Genomic DNA, 22,553 nt, shown 5'->3' with positions numbered 1-22,553 from the left:
AACCAGCCCACCTGGTCAAAAGGCAATACGGGAAGATATACAAAGAAGATAAAGCTTCAAGTTTTATCTTGTTTTATATATGCGTAAAAGGCGCGCTCACAAACATGCTCTGCTAACAACAAATAAAAGGTGGCAAAATATACGCTCCACCCCAAAAGGTTACGGCCTACCGGCCCCAGCCTCACTCTCCATGGCATCGGCAAGAAGCAACCAAGCATTACGCTCGACCGCCTTCGCTCAAGCAAACCCTTCTAGGAGGACGGAACCCCTGCTGCGGGTCCCTTCAAGCGCCTCTCCCGAGATCTATGACGAACGTATCCCTCGTTCCTTTTCTCACGATTGAGGGCCCGCTCCAACTCAGCTCGGACATCAGTGACGTACTTTAAATGGGTCACCACTCCCTTATCGTCCTCGGTCCGACTCAGTACTACATCAGTCCGGGCACCAGTTATTTTCAACTCGGACTTTTGAGGAATCAGACTATAGCTTCGCGATCATGTCCACTTAAATCGAAGCTCGAGACCGCATTTGAACCTTCAGTTCACCACAAGCATTCCTGGCTCGGTCGGCTTCGCCCCTGAGGTACTCTTGAGCCTTCGCCTTTTTTTTCCTACAAATAAGCAAAAGCCTAACCTCAAAGGTTGAAAAGGCGAAACGTTTACCACAAGAAGTCTCCTGCAAAGGCTTCTGTAATTCAAGCTCCGATATGCTCCGAATCGCCAGTGCACCGACTCAACCCCTCCTTCTCCTCATTAAGAAGCCTAAGGGACTTACCCTCATCTAGGGCCCCCGAAGTCCAGCCCCTTGGCGGAGTAGCTCAAACCTGAGCCTATCGAAGTCTTAGTGAGGGAAAACCTGATAAGAAAGGGAAGATCCGAGTTGTGGAAGAATCATGCAGAAACTCACCGCGAAATGAAGTCGGCGGACCTCCACGAAGGCTGAGCACACTCCTATTAGTCCAAATCTTTTTGGCCCGGAAGAACCAGCATTGGCCGGGGCGTAATCACTCGAAAGAACCACTGATTTGGAACAAAAGACTCCAGAAATAGCAGGCTCGAATGATGTGCTCTCCTCAGAAGTGCAGGCCCGTCTTGCCCCGTTAAAAGCTCCATTGCATTATGAGCACATATCTCATTTATCACCGTCGTCCCCTAGCTCGGAAGCCTACAACTCCTCCCCCTCTCCGGAGGGGCATAGCCTCACCCCTAAAGGACCGTCCAATACCAACAGCGCCCGTACAAACGCGACGGAGGAAGGAATGCACGATTGTTGAATTCACTATTGCCATAAGTAAAGCCGGCAAAGCACAAAGCGCGCCTCCTAAAGAGTATTGTTCTATTTTTAAAAACAAATAATACGGGTTCCAAAGGTATTGTTTCAGTGGTCAACACACGAGCGGAGTGACTTGACCGTGCCCGGTCTCTGCCATCCCCCAAATAACAGCCGATAAGGGCATAATCCACTAGCACCATAGAGTCAGCAGACCCCGATGATCCCCAAGAATGCGGAAACAGCCTTACGTTACATATGGGAAGAGGAGCAATGATTCAAATCCAATCAAAGACACCAACCATCGGCACCATCTCCAGTCTCAAGGTAATGCTCAGCCCCAAAGACCCCCGTCATAATAAGACGACGCTCCAGAGGGCCAACAACGCCTCCATCAACACTAGACTGGCATGCAACTTCAAAGGTCTCCACCAAGGGAAACCTGTCTGTGAAGAAATAAGCGTTTTAGAACAACACCCAACAAAACGGGCTCCGGATGCTGCCCAGTATGGTCCGAGTACGAGCAAGTCTCCATTCAGGGGATGCTTTTAGGAAATCACCGGTGTTCCCCGCTCGCGGGTCCCCGAACAAATTTCTTCTCGAAAGGTTAGTGTGAGGCCCGAAAACAGTATTCACACTTCCACACAAAGTCAGGATCCCAGCGGCCCGAGGTTATTGGCCTTATTCGGGTTCGGTTCGAGAAATCACGAAGGATCCCGTGCGAAGCCATTTTTATCAACCGAAGGCCGGGAAGAATACTCACATCCGAGGTCAGTATCATAGACGACAAAACAAGACCGTACGTTCAGAGCTTCCAAAAACATAAAGAAATACAACAAATATCGAAGGAAGCAATCAAGGAAGTATCTTTGTATTTATAAAAATGTTTGCTTACAATGACCCTTGAAGGGTCCTTACATATGATTACAAAAGCCTGCAGGGGGATCCTTGCGTAAAAATAGAGAAGTTCAAAAAATATGCATACAACAAGAGCCTAAGAATCTAGCCTATTCCCTAAATGCGGCATCTCCGTTATCATCCCCTCAGGCGTATGACCTCAAAGACAATATCTTCCAAATCCAATCCCCTCGGGGACCCCATTCTAATCCTCCTGGAATGGAATCTTCAAAGGTAAGGATATGGAAGAGGAGGGAGGGGAGAAGAGTAAAATGACGAAGGGGAGGTCGGAAAAAGACAAGAAGTGGCTGGGTAAAATATTTGGCTAGAACGAACTCTACCAGTACTATCGTTTTGAAGCCACTTCTTGAAACGTTGCCTCGGCCCATGAGGTAATAGCCAGCAGAGACTGTCACCATACCCCCCAGGAATCTAAAAGGGGTGTAAGTGCCAAGCCGAGGGAGGAGGGTGAGCAGCGGTGTATAATCCAAGCCCCCTCTTGGGCAGCGGTGCATAATCCACAATATCATTCAGGGTCGGAGGAAATCGACCCTCTGCCTCATCGTCCCGAGCCAACAGTGACTGCAACAACAACAACAGCAACAATAGCATCACAATGACACAACTTCATCAAACCAAAAAGGGATCGAGAGTTGGGCCAAGGCACACATGACGTAAGATCTTGAGGCCATGGGCCTCAAACATAACGAAATGGCAAAGACTAAAAATAGCAGGAAAGGAGGAAAAGATGGGTATCAAAGTAAGTTTGAATAAGAAGCCAACCACAAGAACCCCCATTTATAGGGGGAGGGAAAAGTAACCGATGACACCATAACTGCCCTCGAAAAACGTAACAGCAGGCGCAATCAATGCATTCATGGAAGCTGAGTCGATAGAAAAAACACAACCCCAAAGAACGAAGAGTCGTGACATTCGGATGATCCTGGAGAAGCGGAAAGGCAAAACACCTCGACACTTGAAAAAGAGGGGATACACCATTAGTACGACGTCGTTATGGGTGACCGAGAAGTGGGGTGTCAAAATAATTTCTTATCATTTCCCTCTAAGAAATGTAGAGACTATCTGTCTGCGGTGAAATCGGGGAGGCCGATTTCTCCTTGACAAAATGCTCCGGTGGGTGACCCTGTAGGCTCGGGGTCTTGAGCCAGTCACTTCCCTCAAGATCTGTCAATGCCCAGCCAAGGATAATGCTGACCGAAGTCCCGACGAATGCGGGAATCTCCCGAAGAATGCATCCGGGGTCGATCAGGTCTATTTAAGCAGCTCGACATCGGCCCACGCATACGTCATTAAGCTAGCCGATTGTCCCATCCCATTTCCTTTATCACGCAATGTATCTTGTACTAAGTTTGGGCTCCCCCTCCTATAAAAGGGGAGTCGCTAACACCTTGTAAGGAGAGCTCCAACTATTCTACCAAAGTGCAATAATATCTCTTTCTTCTTTCTAACTTGCTCGTTCTCACTGGCTTGAGGTCACTTTATCATTTATCGCTTTCCCACTTGTTCTTTATTTACCGCCTGGTCTTGGCGATATAGAGCTTTGTTTGATCATAGCCTAACTATTATTCCATTCCTGACTATGCCCAATAGCTCGAGCTCGGCCCGGATATCGACCCCGTGGTCCCCATCGACCAGTCCTATACCTGGGCAGTAGGCCGCCCAGTTTGATTACTGCCTCGTTTTAGCTTGCATTTCATCATTAAACTTCATATTCCTAGAATCATCTCCTCTAACAAGTAGCATAAAAATAGATCACGTATTTTTAGAATCCCATTTACAAATTTAATTGTCGTTACCATTTTCACGGTAAACAAATATATAAGTCAAGATTAACTTCGCCCAAGTTGGAAAGTCTAAATTCGACCTCGTTTGAATATATAAGTCAGGATTGACTTCGCCCAAGTTGGAAACTCTGTGTTCGACCTCTCTTGAATGTACAAGTCAACATTGAATTCGCCTAAGTTGGCAAGTCGATTCGACCTCATTCGAATATAAAAATCAAGGTTGATTCTGCCCAAGTTGGAAAATCAGAAGTCAACCTCGTCCGAGCTTGTAGATCCGAAGTGATTTCATTCGAACTCACACTACGAAATCCGACTTCGCTAAGATCAAGCAAACTAGATCCGTCCTTATTCGAATTCCCAATTAGAAGTTCATGGACTTGTCATAGAGAAATCCAAAGACCTCTACAAGAGAGAAAAAACAAAGAAACGGGAGAGAAGGAAAAATAAAGTCAAATGATACACAAACAAAGGTGAAACAACTATTTTATTCAAATTTACATGTGCAATAGCCGCACCTTACAAAAGGCTAAATCAGGCCCTCAAGAAAAAGAAAAAAACAACAAAATAACAAAAAAAAAACTAAGTATAGAAGCTGCAACAAAGTTTCACTCGACCTTATCCCAAGTACCGTTCTCCCCAACAACATCATTATCAGAAGGAGGTCCATCCTCAATATTAACACCCTCACCAGCCTCCGGTATCGCAGGGTCGTAACTGCAGGCAAACCGAGCCTCGCCTGCCTTCACCCGAACATCTTCAAAAGCGGCCTCAGGAATGCTCCTCGCCTCCCACAAACCCTTGTATATATCAGGTTGGGCCTCAGCATGGACCCATAGCTCGTACAGGTGGTGGGGAACGATAGCCGATGCAGAATTTTGAGGCGGAGCTTGAGCCAATAATTGCGCCTTCTCAACTTTAAGAGCCACAACTCGGTCTCCCAATCTCTAAGCATTCCGGTCGAGTTCACCAATTCGCTCCTTGAGCCGTGCCTCTCTCAGCATGGCCATCCCTCTCTCAGATTCCTGCTCGGATTTGAGGACATGAATAGTGTCTTCTAGCACCGCCTCCCTTACTAACGTCGACACTCGAGCACCCTTGGCTCCCTCCAACTCGACCACTTTACTTTCTAGCTCGTCCACGTTCTCCGCCCATTCTACACTTAGAGCGTCGACTTTAGCAGCATTTTGCTCAAACTCAACTCGTAAAGACATCACCTTCGCCTGAAGGTCCTCTCGCTCTGCGATAACGCCTTTGCCCACCTAAAGCTCTTCGTCCTTGGCATGAAGCAACTCCTTAAGCTCACTGTACCTACGAATAGACCGCATCAGCTCCTCATCTCTTTTCTCCAACTGTTCAGCACCTTCGCCTGAAGGTCCTTGCGCTCCGCGACAACCCCTTTGCCTACCTAAAGCTTTTCGTCCTTGGCATGAAGCAGCTCCTTAAGCTCACTGTACCTACGGATAGACTGCATCAGCTCCTCATCTTTTTTATCCAACTCTTCCATGATGGACTAGGTACTAGCGCCCGCTCAGAGTTGCTCACGCATGTCACGACATCTGTTGCAGTACCACCGATACTTCTCGGCCATTTTTAGAAAAACCTCAGCCCGTGTCTCCGCCCTATGAGCACTCTCGACCTCCAGCATGTAAGTCTAAAAAGGAAAGTGGAGAAAGAGTCAGTGTATAAACTAAGGTCATAAAAACGAAGAAAGCAAAAGAGAACTCACCCTTAATGCCATCGCTGTCACACCGCATGACAACTCAGAATCGCTGACCTCTTGAAGAGATTCGCTTTCAGCGGCGGAGCATACAAGATCGAACTGTGGCACCAAATCGACCGTGTCTTGCAATAGGTTGAGGCCCGACGGAATTTCTAGTATTCAAGAAGGGCCTTCCGCCCTTACCACAGTTCAAGTAAAACCCTTCTCGAACATCCTCATGTCCTCGGGGTCAATGTCGGATTTAGATTCATAATCCTCAACCATGACACCTTTCCCCCACTCATTGGTCGAAGAAAGGGTGCGGTTCGGCCGAGATGATAGCCTATTTGGAATAAAAATAGTAGCCTCGGAACTTCGCCCTCCATCACAATAGCCTCTTGAACTCTCACAATGGGCGTCACATTCGTATCAAGGCTGGCACCACCACTGGTCTCAGGCACCGTTAAAGCAAGGTCTCCCCTTGAGGGTGATTCGGCTAAAGAAGCCCCTTCAAACACTACCCTTCGCCTCTTCGATGGGGCCTCTATACTACCGACGTGGGAAGATTTGCCCATTGAACGGACGGCGGGAACTAGAGTCCCCGGTTGAGGAGTAACCTCTAAGCGTACGGCTTTGGCCATGGTCATGGTCTGATGAGCGGCTGGACTTTCTACGCCCTCGCCCACAATTGTTGTTGGGGCAGGCCGAGTAGAGGGCATCGGTTAATGGAACGTGAGCAGAGGAGCCCTCGTCCTTCTTTCTCCTCTCTGACCTGTCAGTAAGGAGGGGTTTGATCACATAACGACGAGATAAAAAAATAAACTATGAAGTAAAACAAAGCGAAACTACGATGAACCACTCACCAGTAAGTGGCTTGCGTCCAAACTTCTTATGGAAAGACGCCCACTCGCGAATCCCCATTGTGTGAGGGAGAATCGCGCTCACCCACTCGCAGATATCGACAACTAGTGGAGGAGGTAGTCTTTCAGCTACAAAAACAAAAGTAAATCTTCAGCAAACTCGTCAAAAGGAGACGAACTGCACAAAGTAAACAGAAAGGAGAACTTACGAGCGAAATTTCACTTCTCAAAAAACCCTGCCAGGTTCGATACGACGTGCTCTATGAGGACATAAAAGTAGTTTTCCCAGAAGCGTCAGTTGGTCTTGTCATCCATCTTCACCACCAAGCTCTTGGTTCCTTGATGACGCATAATAATTACCGTACCCCTTAGAAAATGGGGCATGAATAGGTAGAGCATGTGCCCTAGAGAAATTCCTCGGCCGGACAGCTCTGTATATTTGATAAGCATGAGGAAATGCTTATACGTATACGGAGAGAGTTGAGATAGGAACATCTCATAAAAGCGGCAGAAGTCAGCCACCAAGGAAGGACGGGGAAGTTTGTATCCAGGCGATGTAAATGCATTATATCCTTATCCGTCGGCACCATTTCAATATGATTGGAGATCCCACATTTGGCTTTGAACCGCAACATCCATCACGGAAGGAATGGGCTTAGGTTCATCTCCGACGGGGCTGTTAAAATCGTTCCTCGCTTTCCTCAGGCGGGGAACTACCTCATCCACCATCGAGAACTCCTCATCTTCTACCATTTCCACTCCCTCTTCGAGAAGGGATGCGTCATTCTCCTGCATCGGAGTACCTACAACTTTATCAGAGTAGGAACAAGTACTGGCCATCTATTTTCTTTGATCGAAAGAAGAAAAAATGATAAATGAAAATGACAATGGTCACCACAAATCCTAGCAGAAGTAGAGATATGAGAAATTAAGGAAAAAGGAGAAGACTTGTGAAATTCTCTCTTAAGCAACTGAAAAAAGTAACGTTAATATGAGGAGCTCTCCCTTATTTATAGGGATATAAATGTCCTGAGCGGGAAAACCAAGAGCCGCCAGTTAGAAAATGGAAAAGGTACGGGAAATGATACAATACCTAGAAAATGCGCACCATAATGACACATGAGGGATATTGATGACATCTTGAACTAACGTGACAGTCCAATCTTGAACTGATATAACGGTCCGATGGAATTCTCGAAGCATCACGTCGCTACCTCGCCCCTCACATAATGCATTCATATTTCTCCCAGCTTTTGTATTAACAGGGTCCGCCCATTGAACTCGCCAGTAGGTGACCCCAATGGGCGAAGGGACTAACTGTATGGGTCAAAATCTCACCATACGCGGATTAGCACTAATAGGAATAGTAAGAGGTCGACTAAGCCGTGGTCCTACCCACAGGGTGTAATAACAACGAAGAGCTCGGCCACTACCGAGATCGAGCTGTCCAAAAGCCTGTATGGTGAAGTAAATATCGTGATCTTTGAGGGAGCCGACATGAAGGATAGTCAAGGGATGAAAGTATTCCGTTTAAGGACCAATGGACAAAAGGGAATACTGATAATATATATAGGAGGTAAGAAGACAAGAAGGGTGGGGGGTTTCTCTCCCAGAAAAAGAAAGAGAATAAAACCAAGAAAGGGTTTAAATAGGAAAGACAAATCTTTGTAATCGTGTTCATTGAATCAATAAAAATAGATCTCGTCATCATCGATTGCATTCCGTCTTTTCTGTCTTAATCGCTGCATCATAGGATAATATGTCAAGAATGTAAGCCTATCATTTACATTTGATATCTTATAAAGTTTATAAGCTTGATTATATCTTATGCTCTTATTCAATGTGCTTAGATCTAAAGTTAATTATCCTTGGATAAGATTTATCATTCACCTTCTCATTAATTGGTTCAGCAAAGAGCTTAACACTTTTTGATCAAACACTACTCAAGCTGCATCTTTAGATGCAATTAAATATGAACTATGAGGGTCCATAGTAAGCATAGCTTATTACTTAAGATAGTATAATAGCAACCATACTTCTGATCCATAAAAAATACTCTCTCTGTTTCAAATTAGATGAGGTACTTTCTTTTTTAGTCTTTTCCAAAATAAATGAAATATTCCTAAATTTTGAAATAATTCAACTTTAAGCTCTTCATTTTACCTATTTTACCCTTAATGAGAAGATTTTATAACCACACAAATGTCATGGCTCCACAAAGTTTTCACCCTTAAGCTTTTAAAACCAAAAGTTGCAAAAGTCTTCTTTTTTCTTAAACTCCGTGAACAACTTTTAAAAGCACCCTATTATCCACCTATGAAACTAATCTTGAAAGGTTTTGACAGTTCTACTACATCATATCACGATCCCAAATTCCCACCTTAGGATGTCGTGATGGCACCTAGTCTCTAAGACTAGGTAAGCCTAACATACATTGAGAATTAACAGAAATAACAACTTAGATATCAAACTAAACTGTTAAGCTATCATAATATAACCCAAACGGTACAACTGCCAAATAACTCTCATATTTGGTGGAACCGAGTCATAAGCTCTAACACAAGTACACTTAGAATCTCTAAATACAATACTATTTTGAATTGATAATAAAAAATAATACAACCAAAAGCAGAGTGACTCCGAGGCCTGCGAGAGTCAAGCAGGTTCACCGTGAAGTCTCCGAAGTAATTGATCAAATCACTGGGGTCCGTCCATAGCGCATGTACCTAGATCTGCTTAAAAATATACAGAAGCATAGCATGAGTATACCATAATAGTACCTAGTAAGTATCAAGCCTAACCTTAGTAGAGTAGTGATGAGGTCAGGTCAGGACACCTACTGGATGAAAAGAAAGCCTAAAAAGAATATGTTATAATCTAATAGTGAAAAAACAAGTAAATATGTAACCATAGAACGGTACGATGGTATAAGGCTAACAATGGAAATTAAGGCAATAAAGGCATCAAAGAGTGAACACATTATATGAATAACAAGTGATCAAGTACCGTAAAAATATAAGTAAAAACAATAAAGAAAAGATACTGGCTATTCAAATCAACAAGACTTATAACATGGAATGTAAACAAGAATCACAACCGAGGCACTCATTTCACAAGTCACAATCATAATCTTCCTTATATCATCGCATGAGCTTTGCATTTATTTCTTAATAATACTTTTACCGAAATAGCTAAATGCGTTTTAGCCCTCTTATCTCACCGCGTGACTTTAAGTAATTCCCTTACTAGCAACGTGCATATAAATCATACCTTATCTCATGGCACGGGTTTCATTATCCACTCTTATACCACCACATGCATATAAATATCGCAACACAATAATCAACTCGCACTACGTATTCCCATATGCCACAACATTACCAAATGAATAATAACAATGGCACCACAACTCATAGCCTGCGTCTCAACCACAATGCTTACAAGAAAGATAATAATAGAAAAATGAATGAGAAATAACTACACAAGAAAATTTATCTTGATAAATAACAACTTCAATCTCAATGTATTGTTAGATTTTACAACGACAACTCCAATAACTTAGAAGAAAGTATTTCCAAGAAATAGCAACATTTACTACAAGTGCATAACATAACCTTAACTATGAAAGGGATAACATGGAATATAACGTCTAAATGCATGAGAGCCACTCTAACGAAAAGGATAGCATGTAACATCAACTATAATAAGTGCGTATAAGAGTAACTTTGACAATGATAGTCTAAAACATGTAATAATAACTTCAACTAAAGTATGTAAGAATAGAATTTACGACAACAGATAGAACAACGAATACTAACTTCGATGAAGCACTTATAAGTATAGTAAGAGTCTAAGCCACTCAAATAACACATATAAGCCCATTTGCACACTCGTCACCTCGCGACGTTGGTGTTCGCAATTGCGATACCTAAGACTCCAACACACCAACAACCTGTAATTGGGTCAAACTTTTCCGAAACACGTCTAAAACTCGTCTGAGCCCTTGGGGCTCCAAACCACACATCCATACAAGTATAAAAATATCATACGATTTTGCTGGTGCAATCAAAACACAAAAATAACATCTAAAACTATGAATCGGATATTAAAACACTTGAATTCCAAAAGAAAGCTTAAGAACCTCTAGAATTACAATCAAGCATCCAAATCCTTTCAAACCAACTCCAAATGATATCCAATTTAGCAGATAAGTTCCAAATAGCAAAACAGACCTATTCCAAGCCCCAAATCTGAATTTCGAACCCGATAGCAAAAGTCAACCTACAGTTAAGATTGGAAAAATTTCTAAACATTAAATTGCCAACTTTCGAAAAAACAAGTCAAATCAACCTAGGGACCTCCGAGTTTGATTCTGGGAATACGACTAAGTTCAAAATCATGATACGAACCTATCAGAGCAAAAAAAAAAACACCATTCCGGGATCATTTTCACAAAAGTCAAACTTTGGTCAACATTTTCAACTAGACTTCTAAACCAAGAACCAAAAGGGTCCAAATCAACTCAAAACCTTCTCGGAATGAAACTAACCAACCCTACATGTCATAAAATAGCAAATACACATGTGTAAAGCATCTAAAGGAGAAACAAGGCTCAAATACACAAAATGATCGGTCAGTTCATTACATCCTCCCCCTCTTAAAATAAACGTTCGTCCTTAAATGTGCATAGAGACATATATTAAGTGACAAAAAGGAGAGGTTAATGACTCCATTGAACCTTCACTAAAGCAATATTCTTTAACTTGAACTTTCGGACCTGCCTATCCAAGATGGCCGCCTGCTCCTCAACATAAGTCAAATTCTTGTCTTGTTGGACTGGATCAATCTAATACATGGAACGACCATAATACTTTATGAGAATAGAAACATGGAACACCAGGTGAACTGCCGATAAGTTGGGTGGCAATATAAGTCTGTAGGCCACCTCACCAACTCTCTCAAGGATTTCAAAAGGACCAATACTTAGGGCTCAACTTTCCCTTCTTCATGAATCTCAAAATACCCTTTAAGGGTGAAACTCGAAGAAAAACCCTCTATCCCACCATAAATGCTACATCACGAGCCTTTCGATCAACATAACTCTTTTTTCTAGACTGTGCTGTACGAAATCAGTCCTAAATCAACTTGACTTCTCCAAGGCATCTCGAACCAAATCAGTGCCAAACAACCTAGCCTCTCCCAACTCAAACCAACCAGCTGGAGAACTACACCGTCTCCGATATAAATCCTCATAAGGAGCCATATAAATACTCGATTGGTAGTTGTTATTGTAGGTGAACCCTAAAAACGTTAGAAACTGATCCCATGAATCCCTGAGATCCATAGCACATGCACATAGCATATCTTTCAAGATCTGAATGGTGCGCTCGGACTGCCTATCCGTTCAGGGGTGAAATGACGTACTCAACTCAACCTGTGTGCGTAACTCATGCTACACAGCTCTCTGGAAATGAAATGTGAACCGCGTGCCTCGATCAGAGATAATGGACAATGGACATTATGAAGATGAACAATATCTCAGATATCGATCTGAGCCAGCTGCTAATGAATAGGTAGTCACCATCGAAATGAAATATGCCGACTTTTTCAACCTATCCACAATAACCCACACTACATTTAATTTCTTCAAAGTCTATGGGAGCCCAACAATGAAATTCATGGTAATACGCTCCCACATCGACTCGAAAATCTCAAGTCTCTGAAGCAAATCACCAGGCCTCTAATGTTTGTACTTCACCTACTGACAGTTTAAGTAGTGAGCTACATACTCCAATATATCTTTCTTTATTCTTCTCCACCAATAGTACTGCCTCAAATTTTGATACATCTTAGCGGCATCCAGATGAGTGAAATAATGCGAACTATGGGCCCTCTCAAGGATCAACTCATACAGCCCATCCAAATTGGGTACACATATCCATCCTTGCATCCGCAACACTCCATTATCTCCAATGAAAATCTCATTGGCATTTTCGTGCTATATTGTATCCTTAAGGACAAACAAATGGGGGTTGCCATACTGACGCTCTTTGATGCGCTCATACAAAGAAGATCGAGAAACCACGCAAGCAAGAACCTGACTAGGCTCCGAAACATCCAATCTCACAAACTGATTAGCCAACGTCTGAACATCCATGGCTAGAGGTCTCCCTGTTGCCGGTAAAGATCTCATTTGAATAATTCATTAGAAAAATGTGTTTTAGAGACTCCACGCCTATTTGAGACTCCGGGTATGATTCTGGACCTGTTCGAGGATGAATGTTTGTTTAAGAGGGGAGGATGTAATGACTCGACAAGTCATTTTGAGTATTATAGCCTTGTTTCCCCATTTTAGTTCTAGGGATATTTCAAAATAAATTGAAACACTTAGTTCCAAGGGAGGATGCCTAAGTTGAAAGACTTGACCGGATGTTGACTATTGTGTAAATGACTCCAAGATGGAGCTTTGATGGTTCCGTTAACTCTGTATAGTGATTTTGGACTTAGAAGTGTGTCCATAAATTGATTTGGAGGTCCGTAGGTAATTTTGGCTTGAATTGGCGAAATTTGGAAAAGTTGAAGTTTGGAGAGTTGAGAAGTTTGATCGAGAGTTGAGTTTGTGGTTACCGGGCTCAAATTTAGGTTTCGGAAATTAGAATAGGTCTGATGTCTCATTTATGACTTATGTGCAAAATTTGAGGTCAATCAGAGTTGGTTTGGTGTGTTTCGACATTAGTTTCGGAAGTTAGAAGTTCATAAGTCTTGAATCGATGTGCGAATCATGGTTTTATTGTTGTCCGATGTGATTTAAGGCTTCGAGCGAGTTTGTATGATGTTTTAGGACTTATTGGTATATTTGGTTGAGGTCCCGGGGGCCTCGGGTGTGATTTGGACCATGTTCAGCGCATTTCGGAAAATTTAGGATTACTGATGATTTTCTGTTGTTGGTTTCTTTATACGCAATTGTGAGTGGGATATTGCGAAGCGTTGTTTGGCGACCGGTGGAAGATTATTCTTGTAATGACCCGACTGGTCATTTTGAGCATTTGCACTTCGCTCGGATGTTTGAGGACATGAGTAGCTCTGTATGATGTATTTTGACTTGTGTGAATCGCTAGTTTTAGTTTTCACGTTATTCGGAATTGATTTGGAAGAATGATCCTGAGCTAGAAGTTTTAAATTTGAAAGGTTTGACCAAGTTTTGACTTTTTAGTATTTTACCTCGGATTGAATTTTTGATGGTTCCGTTAGCTCTGTTGGATGGATTTGGACTCAGGAGCGCGTCCGGATTTTGATTTGGAGGTCGATAGTGGAATTCAACTTGAAATGGCGAAAGTTGGAATTTTGAAAAGTTTGACCGGGAGTAGACTTTTTCATATCGGAATCGAATTCCGATTCCAGAAGTTTGAGTAGGTCTGTAATATAAAATGTGACTTGGGTGCAAAATTTGAGTTCATTCTGAGTTGATTTGATATGTTTCGGCGTGAGTTTTTGGAAGTCGAAAGTTCGAAAGTTTATTAAGTTTGATTTGAGGTGTGTTTTGTTGTTTCGATATTGTTATGTGTGTTTTGAGGATTCGAGTAGGTCCGTATTATGATATAGAACTTGTTGGTATGTTTCGACGGGGTCCTGAGGGGCTCAGGTGAGTTCAGATAGGTTTAAGTTGTGTTGCGCTTGTTTTTCTTATGTTTCGACATCATTTTTTCAAGCATAAATGGTGCAACATTGAACAAATGAGTTTCGGTTTCTATTTTTATTGAAGAATTAGATCCGTATCGTAGTTACGGAGCCATAGCAAAATGAATCATCAAATTTGGACATCGTATGAGGATTTTATGTTCATTTTACTAAGAATTGGATTGCTAGATTTTTCAGATTAGTTACGAAATTGCCATTGACTGCAGATTTAAAAATCTGCAATATTTTCAAATATTGGAACCAACATATCTCCTTCAATAAGGTCAAATGGAGTGATTCAAGAATCTAACGTGACTAGAATTTCACACGAAACCATTGGAGGCATCAAAAGTAAGTTTTGAGATCTTTTGAACAAGAAACGGGGCAGAATAGTGTTAAAACGGGGGTTTTATGAATTTAATATATTTTGAGTTGGGGAGATTAGAATTGGGCAATTTTTGAGGCGATTTTCAACATATGAATTAGGGTAAATATTCTCTACTTGGTTTTTGTTATATTTCGTGAATCTATCTTCGATTTTAGCTTTTGGTTGATGAATTTTAAAGAAAAAATTGGGGGGTTTTGGCCTTAAGTTTCATAATATGAATTTTTGAGTTTTGAATGCCGATTCGGAGTCAAATTTGAGAGAAACTAGTATGGTTGAACTCGTAATTAAATAGCTTGACAGATTTTGTGAGTTTTGTCGGGTACCGAGGTGCGGGACTAGGTTGGGCTTTTTGGCCGATTTTGGGCTTTTGATTAAAGATTCGACCTTTTTCGATTGAGATTGATTCCTTTAGCATTGTTTGATGTATTTGAGTAATTTTTGATTAGTTTCGAGCCGTCAAAAGGTCGGAACGCACGTTATGACAATCTTGGAGCATCGGTTGGCTTGCTTGGTATCAGAATTGGCTTGTTTAAGATAAGTAACTCTTCTAAACTTAGTACTAAGGGTATGAAACCCCGAATATCTGTGTTATGTGATTAGTGTTGAGGTGACACACATGCTAGGTGAAGAGCGTGTGAGAATGCACCCTGTGAGTTGTGACTCTGTTGTTTCCAGGGCACTGAATAATGGCCCTATTTTATTGATATCTGTGTTTTCACCATGTGATAAAATAAATGAATTGTACATCATGTTAGATATCATTTTTAGGATTTATGTTGATATTGTTGGGACCTACAGTGGTCGTTTCTTGCTGTCATCTCATTGAATTCATTGATTTTTCGTACTCAGTCATATTTATGCATTCAAATAATATCTCAGTCTCAATTGTTGCTTATTGATACATCATATCATTGTTCCGCGTCAGTTTTCATGACATTGTGAGCCCGCGGGTGAGAATAGATAGATAAATGACTGAGTGAGCTCGAGAGCCTGATTATGATTGACAGTTATGGGATCGGGATGCACGCCGTAACATGTTTTATTGATTGTTGAGTAAGGCCGAGGGCCTGATTGATTTATGCCAAGATTGGCTTGTTGTAGTGCTTGGGCTGAAGGAGCCCCCTCCAGAGTCTGCAAACCCCAATGAGCGCGGTTGATTATATTTAGGGATGGATCTTCCCTTGGTATGGAGATAGATCTTCTCCATGAGGCTAGATTGGCATGTTTTCTCGGTATTGGGTGACTTCTAATCAGTGATGTATATATTCCGGGATGGATCTTCCCTAGGCCAATATGGGCCATATATAGTACCGAGTGGTTGATTATGAGGAGTGGAAGGTGTGATATAGTGAGGTTGAGTACTCTGAGAGTGTGAGTACATGATTCATCTCTGAGATACATGGCATTGGCATGCATATATGACATACATGCATAGAGATGCATTTTCCTCATGTTGTACGGTATCACATCATTCATGACTTTTACACACATTGATATGTGGCATAGAGAGGTATTTGACACTTGTTATCAAGAAAGAAAATGAAATATCTTATTTATTGTGAAAATGAGTTTTTTTTCTAAAAAAGTACAGTTTTCAAACTATCTCATATTTCATCACGTTTTCGGTTAAGATTTGGGGTTTTCACTGATAATCTTGAAAGGCGGGCTATTTTTGGAAAAATATGAAAAGACTGAGCATTCTATCTCTGAGCTGCTTCTTTACGTACTTGTTGTACACTGCTATGAACTACTATTGGTTATTGGTGTTGGACCCGACCTATGTTCCAGCTCGTCACTGCTTTCAACCTGAGGTTAGATTTGTTACTTTTTGAGTACATGGGGTCGGTTGTACTCATACTGCACTTCCTGCACATTGCGTGCAAATCCCCGATGTTGATGTTGTTGCGTTCGATGGTTGCTGGATTTTGAGGCGTACATGCGTTCCTGCTGTAGTTGCCTCTTGTTCACGGTAGCCTTAGATTACAAAATTTTGTTTATGTACTTTTCAAATAGAGGATGTATTTTTCTTTATATAAGCTTTGTAAATTCTATTCTTAGAAGCTCATGATTTGTACTACCAGTCTTTGGGAGGTGTAATAGATTCAGATAAATTATTTTGTTTAACTGACTTATTAACAATGTTGAAATTGAATTATTTAGTAGTTGTCTTACCTAGCAGGTTGGGTTAGGTGCCATCACGACTAGTGGATTTTGGGTCGTGACATATTGGTATTAGAGTTCTAGGTTCATAGGTTCTACAAGTCATGAGCAAGTATCTAGTAGAGTCTTGCGAATCAGTATGATGACGTCCATACCTATCTTCGACAAGCTACATGATATTTAGGATATACTTCCCATCTTTCTTTCCTTATCATGGAACATCGATTTAGCTGGAAGCGTAATCATTTGAATTCCTTCCAAGCATTCATATGTGCACATGAGCGCTCGGTATCAGCTATGCATCGACGACTTATGATTCCATGGAAGAGGTTTGAGATGTGATTTCGATATGCTGATGATGGGCCAGTCCGGAGGACTTGAGGCCGGGTTTTGATTGTAGTTGAGCACATAGGTGTTGATTGTGTGAGCACGTGCTATTGGACTTATATGTCCGGTAGTATCCCTATTAGTAGAATTCGTGACTAGATGGCTACATGATGAGTATAATGTGACTACGCGATGTGTTCATATGATTTGAATGTGACGAGAAGGGTCTGCTTGAGGTGTAGAAAGAACTATTTGGTGCTTGAATTCTATCTTGATTTATGTATAGCCCCGAGTTATGGGTGTGTTGAAAGATCTTTTCATGCTGTTTAATTGGGGAATGAGGTAGATTTTATGTCGTGATATGAGTTCAGACTCTGGAAGATTAAGTGATTGCATAATGTATATAAGGGTGGGAGGGTATAAAGAGATGTTAGTTTGAGGCGAAGCAGGTGGTTATCTCATGTGGGGTGTCCCGAGGGTTGTGTGATTCCCATGTTGTTTTATAGCTAGTTCTCTTTTACCAGTGAATTATGTGTGTCGCAATTTGAGGTTGGATCGCTTATGAGAGTGGGATTGACTATTACAAGGGTGAATGCGAGATTTGTAGATGATTTGAAATACTAGATGGTTTGTGTTGCACGAGCTTATGAAGGGTTTAGTTGAATCTCACCATGGCATTATGTCAGTAATAGAGTATGGGCATTGTGCGTTATTGTGTTTTTTGATCTATGGCTTTGAGCCAAGTGGGGGAGTCTGCTATTGATCAGTTGATTGCACAATTATGTGTTGTATTAGTTTCAGTTTAAGGTATACCGAAAAATCAGTTATGGCTTACAGAGGTTGAGATCGAGGATGACTTGAGTAAAGGAAATTTTGGATAAGGGTTGTGTTATGCTTTATGGGTATATGAGAAACATTGGGTGATTTAGTTGTTATTTGTAAGGGATGTAACGTGTATAGAGTAGGAAATCACTCGGCGGCTTAAAAGAATGAGTTACTTTCTTATGTGTTTCTGTACTAATGGGACGCAGGTCGTTCGGTTCATTTGATCAGTTTAATTGAGACCGGAGTAGAGTGAATGACTCTCGAGAATGGTTCTAATTGATTCAATATTTATATGTAGCAATTGGGGATCTTCGGGATGTGTAATTGGCTAGAAATCGAGGTTTACATTGGATGGTGTCAAGACTTGTGGCATTTCTATATCATTATGGATTCTATATATCAGTATCAGGAAGGTGAAGGTAATGGCTTTAGATTCTCAGGAAGTCTCTTCAGGCTAAGTATTTTGAATGTAGTACTTTTGGGAATATTTAAGAGAGTATTAACGGCTTATGAGCCTTAGGTCAGTATGGTTTTATGCTTGGTTCTTGTGTGGTGAGTCTGAGTTGAGGATTGTGGTATTATGGCGAGGAGAAGTATCAATTTGAAGGTAATCCAGAAGGAACTCGGTGAATTAGGACAGTTTGGTAATGGGTTGGATCAACATAGTAACGGGATGGGCTCTTTCGATTCTTATGATGTAGTGAGTTTCTACAGGTGTTGTGTGGCGATACTCTTGGGTTTTGATGACCTACGTGTCTTGGTTGAGTTAAAGAGGTTCAGTTCTGTCGGTTTGGTTATGTGCAACTGGGATTCAGAGAGTTTTTGGTGGTTTTTACAACGGTTAGAGATATATATTTTCTACTAGCGCGAGGAGCATGTGATGTATAGTGATTTCTTCCTGGATGTGATCAAATAGAAAGTTCTTGGCTAATTGGGATGTAATTGCTTGTGACTTGGAGTGGATTATGAAGTTCTCATATATATCATAGGATGGCATGGTATATGTGGTGTGTTGTGGGGCATCGAGATTTGGCATGTGGAAGGTCACAGTTCAATTTAGAAAGAAAGGTCATGAGTCCTTAGTCAACACAGACTATTTCAGATGACTAGGTAAATGACATTACTATTTGGTATGGCGTGATGAGAGTATATATTTCAAAATGGGCAATGTGTTTTGGTTTATGAACACTTCATTGGTATTGCAGCATTCTCTTGTTTGATCGACTGCTGATGTTTGAATTTTGCTTTGTGGCACAGAAGAATTATAGAAGTATTCCTAGTGGGATGACCGTGTAATTGGAGAAGTGTGGACATTCAGGCGGTGGAGTTGAGATCAGGTATGGTGATTCGTATGTTCTAAGGATTTGGAGGCTGAGAGTTCTCGTGAGTAGATTATTTCGTGGTTGTGGAATGTGAAAATGTAGCCAAGGTTAGTATGTGTTGTGATTCAGTCATTGTGGACTTTTGGAGGGCCATTTATCTATTATGGGGGATCATAGATGATTTGGGGTTCATTGGTAGACCCAATATGGATATGTCTTCTGCATCGAGTCAGATTTGTTGACTCTGAACTGCTATTGTTCAGGGATGTGCCATTCAGATGTTATTGAGCTTATTCGTGTTCTGAAATGATCTGTGAGTTACCCTTCTATGTTACGAGGAGTTGTAAATCATTGGTTATATGCACACATGATGCGGTTATATTTGGGCTTATAGCGAGAATTTGAGTAAGATGAGTATTCAGGTATTGTGTGATTGATTGCGCGTTGGCTATGTTCTTTTTGGATGGTGGCACTATGTTATTTACTCTCCCTGGTTATGGTAATGTACTTTGGGTACTTGATGTCAAATTTCATGTGGTGATTGATTTTGAGCAAGGCGGCTCGAGGAATATAAATTGGACCGACGTTTGGATGGGGTCACGCATTGCAGTGAAGTTATGTTGAGATATGATCCTTGGTGTCAGATTCGTGTGTTTTGGTTCTATGGAGTGTGATAGGCTCTTAGCATGGTGTTGTGATGGTACTTGTTAAGCTGGCGGGACAGTTCTCTCATTTGAGTCATTTTCATGATTGAGTACATTTGGGATGTTGCTCTTGGGTGCACGAATTGCACACGTATGGCTTTAAGTTGTATTAATGTGTCATGTCACTAGTGTGATTATGTTAGATGTGATGAGGTCATCGTTTCTAGAAGAGGTGCTATTGAATAAGATTGCAGTATATTTGGAAGGATATTGATGCTGATCTGCTTAGAAATTTGCTATAGTTCCTATCAAAGGAGAGGGAGTTTCACAACTTGTTGGTCCGATGAATGGTTATGAGTTTCTATGTGTTTCTTTCATCATTGGTAGTATATGAAGGTGTTAGAACGAGGCTTTATTTGATAAGAGGTTTATTACCGGTATTGGGTTGTTTTGAGCAGCTACTGTGATTAGAAGTTATCTCCATGGGTGTTTGAGTTATGTGGTATATCATGTGATTACATCTTGGGTTACGGATATGGTTTGACACTGCTTGTTTGAACTTATACAATGTGTAGATGCGAGATTCTGATCTTACAGAAAATTTCGGATATTGAAAATTGTGTTCTAAGACTTATGGGTTAGAGATTAAGAAATTTCAGTCATGTTGTGTTATCTGATTTCTATGGGATAGGGTGACGTGGGATCACCCCCGAGTATGTGCATAGTAAGGTTATACGGCGATTTGATGTCTTTTGGAACAACTCTGGGCACGTTCAAGGACGAACGTATGTTTAAATGGGGAAAATATATTGACCTGACCGGTCATTTTGAGCATTTGTACTTTGCTCTGAGGGAATGAGTAGCTCCGTATGATGTATTATGACTTGTGTGAATCATTGGTTTTAGTTGTCAGGTTATTCCGAATTGATTTGGAAGAATGATCCTCAGCTAGAAGCTTTAAATTTGAACGGTTTGACCAAGTTTTTACTTTTTAGTATTTGACCACGGATTGGATTTTTGATGGTTCCGTTAGCTCCATTGGATGATTTTGGACTTAGGAGTGCGTCCGGGTTTTGATTTGGAGGTCCATAGTGGAATTCAGCTTGAAATGGCAAAAGTTGGAATTTTGGAAAGTTTGACCGGGAGTGGACCTTTTGATATCGGGGTAGAATTCCGATTTCGGAAGTTGGAGTAGGTCCATAATGTGAAATGTGACTTGGTTCAAAATTTGAGGTCATTTCTAGTTGATTTGATATGTTTCGGCGTGAATTTTTGGAAGTCGAAAGTTCGAAAGTTCATTAAGTTTGATTTAAGGTGCGTTTCGTCATTTCGATATTGTTATGTGTGTTTTGAGGCCTCGAGTAGGTCCGTATTATGATATGAAACTTGTTGGTATGTTTTGACAGGGTCTCGAGGGGCTTAAGTAAGATTCAAATAGGTTTGAGTTGTGTTGCGCTCGTTTTTCTTATGTTTTGACGTCGTTTCTTCAAGTATAAATGGTACAACATTGAACAAATGCGCTCTAATTTCTGTTTTGATTGAGGAATTAGATCTGTATCGTAATTACAGAGCCATACCAAAAAGAATCGTCAAATTTGGACATCGTATGAGGATTTTATGGTCATTTTACTAAGAATTGGGTTGCTAGATTTTTCAGATTAATTACAAAATTGCATTTGACTGTGTATTTAAAAATCTGTACTATTTTCAAATATTGAAACCAACATATCTCCTTTAATATAAGGTCAAATGGAGTGATTCAAGAGCCTACGTTGACCAGAATTTCACAAGGAATCTATTGGAGGCATCAAAAGAGAGTTTCGAGATCTTTTAGCACAAGAAACGAGGCAGAACAATGTTAAAAATGAGGGTTTTGTGCATTTAACATATTTTGAGTTGGGGAGCTCGAAATTGGGCAATTTTCGAAATAATTTTCAGCATATGAATTGGGGTAAATGTTCTCTACTCGGTTTTTGTTATATTTCGTGAATCTGTCTTCGCTTTTAGCTTTTGATTGATGAATTTTAAAGAAGAAATTGGGGGTTTTGGCCTAAAGTTTCATAATATGAATTTTTGAGTTTTGAACACCGATTCGGAGTCCGATTTGAGTGAAACTAGTATGGTTGAACTCATAATTGAATGGTTTGATAGATTTTGTGAGTTTTGTCGGGTAACAAGGTATGGGTCCGGGTTGGGATTTTTTGCCGATTTTGGGCTTTTGATTAAAGATTCGACCTTTTTCGTTTGGGATTGGTTTCTTTAGCATTGTTTGATTTATTTGAGTTGTTTTTGATTAGTTTCGAGCCGTCCGGAGGTCGGAACGCGCGTGATGCCATTCTTGGAGCATCGCTTGGCTTGCTCGGTGTCAGAATTGGCTTGATTAAGATAAGTTACTCTTCTAAACTTAGTGTTGAGGGTATGAAACCCCAAATTTATGTGTTATGTGATTGGTGTTAAGGTGACGCACATGCTAGGTGACATGGGTGTGGGTGTGCACCCTATGAGTTGTGACTCTGTTGTTTCCAGGGCACTGAATAGTGGCCTTATTTTATTGATATCTGCGTTTTCACCATGTGATAAAATAAATGAGCTCTACATCATGCTAGATATCATGTTTAGGATTTATCGTGATATTGTTGGGACCCATTGTGGCCGTTTCTTGCGGTCATCTCATTGAATT

This window comes from Nicotiana tabacum, chromosome 5 (assembly GCF_000715075.1).
Source record: "Nicotiana tabacum cultivar K326 chromosome 5, ASM71507v2, whole genome shotgun sequence".
NCBI classification, from domain to species: Eukaryota; Viridiplantae; Streptophyta; class Magnoliopsida; order Solanales; family Solanaceae; genus Nicotiana; species Nicotiana tabacum.
This window is presented reverse-complemented; position numbering follows the sequence as displayed.